This window comes from Octodon degus, unplaced genomic scaffold (assembly GCF_000260255.1).
Source record: "Octodon degus isolate 3935 unplaced genomic scaffold, OctDeg1.0 scaffold00001, whole genome shotgun sequence".
In the NCBI taxonomy this organism is placed as follows: Eukaryota; Metazoa; Chordata; class Mammalia; order Rodentia; family Octodontidae; genus Octodon; species Octodon degus.
Window position 1 is genome coordinate 12,103,908 of NW_004524577.1, and position 6,177 is coordinate 12,110,084.

The window sequence follows — 6,177 nt, forward strand, 5'->3', positions numbered from 1 at the left end:
GTGCAGCCATGTGGATGAGTCACGACCATTGCTTGGCCAATGTGCTCTCTGTGAAAGCCTGAGAGAGTGTCTTCTCCCCATGTGACTCTCCTTAGGCCCTCATTTTATTTTAATATAGTTAGTACAGGGTCTACAGGACCTCACTACACAGATCAGAATCGTAATGATCTTCCTGTTTTCAGCCTCCAAAACACTGGAATTACAGGGGTGCGCCACCACGCAGTCTCAATCACTGTCTTAGTGCACCCCGGAGAGGGGCGGCAGGGACACTGATGTGTATTTATTTATTTATTTATTTATTTATTGTGGCCAGCTCAGCCAACCCTGGGGGTAGGGCTGGCATGACATGTGGTGCCAGGGATTGAACCGTGGTCCATGAGTGCTTGCCTAAGCTTGCCTAAGCAGGCGCTTTAGACCACTGAGCTATCTTGCTGGTCCCACTGATGTGTTTTTAAATCTCCTCTGTTTCCTTTCAAATCATTTGGCTTTGTAGTCGATTTCCTGTCCTTCAGTGGCCTACGGATCAGCTTTGGGGAAGTTGGAATACTTGGGAGGCATTTTGTTGCCTCGTCTTTATAGCTTTCTATTTTTTGTTGTTTTATTTTATACATTGATTTGAGGGTTAATGATAGTGGAAGAATTTATTGCTAGTGTGGAGACCTCTTTAGTTAGTGTGTGCTTTTTAGTGTTGTGCTCCATGCATAGCTAACTATAAGATTTGTGCCATCCCAAGATACACCTCCATTTATTTTTATTTTTATTTATTTTTTATTTTTTATTTCTTGCAGAACCGGGGATTGAACTCAGGCACTTGCACTTGCCAGGCAAGTGCTTATTCTACTGAACCATCTCCCTGGCCCTCCATTTATTTTTGAGGGGAGGTTGTAATGTATTTGGTCCAGAACCCAGTTCTCTAGGAATGGACCACAATATTTCTTCCCCCCCCAAAATGTTTCTTAATGATACAAAGGCAATCCAGATATTGATACATAGAGCAAATCACTTAATAGCAACTGTTACCTTGGCAATAGCAATAAGATTAGCAACAATAATATCATCAAAGACAAGCTGGATATTGACGTACTCTACGAAACAATAACGTAGCACCTGAACCATAGATATGAGGTGTATGAGTATAGTGAAAATGCTAAGACAAACCTATAGTAAATATCTACTAAATGCAACAACTAGACTTTATCCAACAATAGAACAATATTTAACAATAGCAGCATACAGTTAACTACCTAAAGAGTCATGAAGGCCAGGTGTGGTGGCCCATGCCTATAATCCCAGCACTAGGGAGACTGAGGTAGGAGGAGTTCCAGGCCACTCTGGGCTACATAGTGAAAACTTGTCTCAAAAAAAAAAGTCATAAAGCTTTATCACTAGTAAAGACAGAGGGTATGAGAAATTGAAGGATAAATAAAATTTTAGTGCCAGCCAGATAGCTCAGCGGATTAAAGCGCCTGCTTGGGCAGATGCAGAGGTTGGGGATTTGATCCCCATCATGCTGTCCTGGCCCCACCGCTGGGGGCACACTGAGATGTTGACCGAGACTGGGCCTGGTGGCTTGTGCCTGTAATCCTAGTGCTTGGAAGGCTGAAAAACAGGAAGGATCACTACAAGTCCAATCTATGTAGTGAGACCCTGTAGGCCCTGTACTAAATACATTTTAAAAAAATTTAATTTAAAAAATTGATCAGGGCCAGGCAGATGGCTCAGTAGAGTAAGCACTTCCCTTGCAAGTGCAGGGGTCTGAGTTCAATCCCAAGTTCCGCCAAAGGGGGGGGGGGCGGGAAATCAAAGGAAATAGAAAAGAGGAGAGAAACCTGAAATAAATGATCCTATTAAGGAGTAAAAGGAAATTAATAGTATTAGTTAGAAGTAACATGAATTAACAAATGAGAAAAACAATAAAGAAAATCAGAGAGGAAAATAAGAAAAAGTTAACAGGAGAAAAGAGAAAAAAGGAATAAAAAAGGGAAAAGAACCACTCCCTCCACAAAACAAATGAAAGAAAAAGAAAAAATAGAGGAAAAATAAATCTCTGTTTTTCTAAATGAATGGTTTGTTTCCAGGAAGCACAGTCTTGGAATCCATCAAGTCATGATGTTCTCCACCTAGATCCACCATCTGTGAGTTTTGTCCCACCCCGAGACCCCTCTGTCCCGACACTCTGGACTGTGGCACCTTCCACGTGGAGGCATGTCCTTGCCCAGGTTGGTAGCCGGGAGAAGCAATCAGACCTCCAACCTGCTTACACTGGACGCGTGGCAGGGGCTCAAGCAGACTGCTGGGTACAGTGCCAGTGTTTTCACAGTCAGCCACATTCGTCAGGCCTGATTTCTCCTACCAGGAGGTGGGTCCCCTGTCCCTCTCAGCCTTACCCTCTCTGTGCCTGTCTCACATGACTGTCTCACCCAGTCACAGTAGGAGAGTAGCGTGGAAACCCTGGAGTGGAGCTGTTTTGTGCCTCAATCCTGTACAACCCCTTCCCCAAATAGTACCTGATTAAACACTTCCTGGCAACATGGTGGGTGCTGCACTGGGTTCTTCCCTAACTCTGACCTGCCATGAAGGTGTCCCTTTTGGAGTAAAACCCCACACTGTGTTCATAGTTTACAGCAGCCATGGTCTTTAGCTGGGGCAGAACTGCTGGCCAGGTCTGCCATTTTTCCTTGGATCTGCTGATCTTCCAGGCTCACCTTCTTTTCCTGTACACTGGCCTTATCTATGATCAGGTTGGTGGCTTGGTGGGTGGCTCTATTCCCCATGCCAAGGGGAGACAAAATGCAGAGCCAACTCAGAGTTGCTGGATGGCCAGGCCAGGGAGTAGAGCCCAACGGAGAAACATTGGTCAGGGGCCAATGGGTGAGTTGTGTGGATGCTGTTCACCTAAGGGGCACAGGGCTGCACAGTCTGCCTGCAGAACACGTAGCTGCTCTTACCTATCCCACTGATGTAGGGGAATAAAACTGACCTGAAAGGTACCTGGACAAGTTCATGTTCTCTAAAACAAAAGAATCAATTTTAGAAATAAATGGAGGTTAAGAGCAGAACTTTTACTGGAGAAAGAGAGCTTCTGTCTGAGAGAGGTACAGAAGGGGGACCAGAGTGGGGTGTCCAGGAAGCTGTCTCTTCCAGGTTATTTTTATAGGGTAAACTGATGTGGGTCTAAGGTGGAGAAAATGGGCTTCCTCAAGGTGGTGATCAGTCCCAGATGCTTATCTTTAGGGAGGTGAGAATTTGCTCGATCTTTGGTCTCTAGGTCTGGCCCACAGCAGGAGCATCTGTCTCTCTAATAGTTTTAACATATCTTATCTTCTGGGCTGTCTCCTTGAGGGTCTGGCCCTGTCTGACCGCCTAGAATATTGCTATCTAATTTAGTTGCCTACACTCTATGCTCCTGTGCCAGGGTAATTTCCCCTGATCTGGTACTAGAGATCAGACCTAGGGCCTTTGTACTGAGCTGTATCCCCGGCTCCCTCCTCCTTTGGGGGCTGTGTTTCTCTAAGTCCTAAACAGCTCAGGTTGGGCTCACACGTGTGATCTTCCTGCCGCAGCTTCTCAGAGTACAGGAATTACAGGCTTATGCCCCCATGCCCAGCTCTCAGGATGATCTTTCAATTGTAGGACTTCCTGCTAGTGAGCTTTAAATGACTTTTTATTGCCATAGTACTTTCAAAAGTCTTAGTATAACTTTGCCCTTGTCTTTCTCTTTAATCCTACTGTTGTGCATATCTGTTTGTTCCCTTGTTATTCTACCTTTGTAAAAATTTTTTTTTCATCTGTTATTTATTTATGTATTTGATACAGGGTCTCACAATTCAGCTCGGACTCATAGTGATCCTTCTGTATCAACCCCTCCCCAGCACTGGGATTATAAGCATGTGCCACCACTCCTGATTTCGGGGGTCTGGGCCGGTACAGCATTTGGTACCGAAGATTGAACCCAAGTCCTTGCGCTTGCCAGACAGGTTCTTCGACCGCTGAACTGTCTCCCCAGCCTATTCTTCTTTACTAAATATGCTCTTTAAGAATGTAGTCTATTAAGCCAGGTGGGGTGGTGCATGCCTGTGATCCCAGCAATGGGGAGGCTGATGTAGGAGGATTGAGTTCAAGGCCAGCATGGGGATACATGGCAAGACCCTGTCTAAAAAAAAAAAAAAAAAAAAAGAAAAGAAAAAAGTATTATATTAATAATGTGTCTGTATGTATGGTCATTGGTTTCCTCTCCTACAATCCTCTTCCCCTTTATTACAGCCTTACTCTTAAATTTTTAAGGAATTTTGTAAAATGCCACCACTCTTAGGAAGTCCTTTTGTACCCCAGCCTGAATTAAGTGCCCTTATCTCTTCTTTGCTAACACTATAATTATATTTATGTCATGCTACCTCTTAATCTACAATGTGTATTTGGTTTGTTTCAGATAGCTAGAGCTTTTTTTGTGTGTGGTACCGGGGATCAAACTCAGGACCTTCAACTTGCTAGGCAGGCACGTATGCTGCTGAGCTATATCCCCGGTCCTTGCTAAAGCTTTGGAGCACCGTTAGGGTTCTCATTCACTATCCTAAAGCCAAGCCTTGAAGAGGTATCTAATACAGACAGTGTGTGCCCTTATGAAGCTCAGACTATGGAGAAGACAGATACTCGAATTATTACAAGTACTCTAAAGAGGAGCACAGCAGGAGCACATGTGGGACCCAGGATCTCAGGCACACACCTGTCGTTCCCATTCCTTCCCTTGCAGACCACACAGTTTGGAATTAGGCAGAAAACTATGTTGTTTCTACTAGACACTGACAGAGGTTTGGGACTGTTTTGTGTTGTTTGCTGCTGGGGATCAGGGCCAGGGCCTGGGGCATGCCAAGCATCTGCTGTCCACGGAGCTGTGGCCTAAGCCTGGGGCTTATGAATGCATACTAAGTTCCTGGATGGAAAGCTCCTTATGTCATGAAGCGCTACATTCTCTTGTTTTTAAAGAAAGGAGCTCTTTATGCAGTTCAGGTTGGCTTTGAGCCCATGGTGATCCTCTCGCCTTACTGCCTTAGGAAGTCATTGGAAAAGGTACTTTGAAGGGCCTACAGGGTGTTCAGGATCTCACTACTAGATCGGACTCGTAGTAATCTGCCTGTTTACAGCCTCCCAAGAGCTGGGATTATAGGCGCATGCCCATTCTCAATTGCCATCTCAGTGTGCCCGTGGGGGGGCAAGGCCGGCACGGCAGGCCCGTGATCAAACCCCTGGTCCCTGTACCTGCTTGTAGGTGCTTTAATCCACTGAGCTATTTGGCCAGCCTTATTCTTTTATTTTAATAAAGTACCTTTTCCGAGGGCAAGATGGCAATTGAGACTGGGCATGGTGGCGCCTGCCTGTAATCCCAGCTCTTGGGAGGCTGTAAACAGGTAGATCACTATGAGTCCGATCAAGTAGTGAGACCCTGAACACCCTGTAGACTCTTCCCTAAAATACAAAAATAAGTACATAAGTAAAATGAAAGAGTAGGGAGCAGGGGAGATAGCTCAGTGGAATAAGTGCTTCCCTGGTAAGTGTAAGGTCCTGAGTTCAATCCCTAGTACCATTAAAAAAAGAAAAGGACTCACCTATCCCTTAAAATGAAATAGTAAATCAAGAAAAGGAGCATATAGGATCTAGGAAGTGGAGAGCCCAGCATAGGTGAGTTAGAGGTAAGTCCCAGGGCAGCAGCTGTGTAGGGCAGAGACAAACAAGTCCTTACTGGCAGGAGGTAGAAGGCTCCAGGATGGCCACCCACAAGGGAACAAGTTGTTAAGATAATGTAACCTGCTTAAGAAACCAAGTGAAGGAAGATTTTCATTCTTAGGTGAGAGTTTAGGATGTATTAATGTAAGATACATAAAAAACTAAGCAAAGAAGACAAATATTAGAAAAGCGAAAAAGCTATATGAAAAAGGAAACAATCACATCTTATCAGGGCCGGGGAGATAGCTTAGTGGTCTAAGCATCTGCCTGGCAAGTGCAAGGACCCCAGTTTGATCCCCAGTACCGCATACCATGCCAACCCTGTGCAGTGCCAGCCACCAAAACTGGGAGTGGTCACCCACACCTGTAACCCCAGTGCTGGGGAGGCTAAGACAAGAGGATCACTATGAGCCTGAGCTGTGTAGCAAGACCCTGTACCAAATAAATAAATCTTAA

At 45.0% G+C, this 6,177-nt stretch overlaps 1 pseudogene; it reads left to right on the forward strand.

Moving 5' to 3' along the window:
- Positions 1-2,152: 2,152 nt before the first annotated feature.
- LOC105741502 overlaps positions 2,153-6,177 on the forward strand; it is a 39,658-nt pseudogene continuing 35,633 nt past the window's right edge.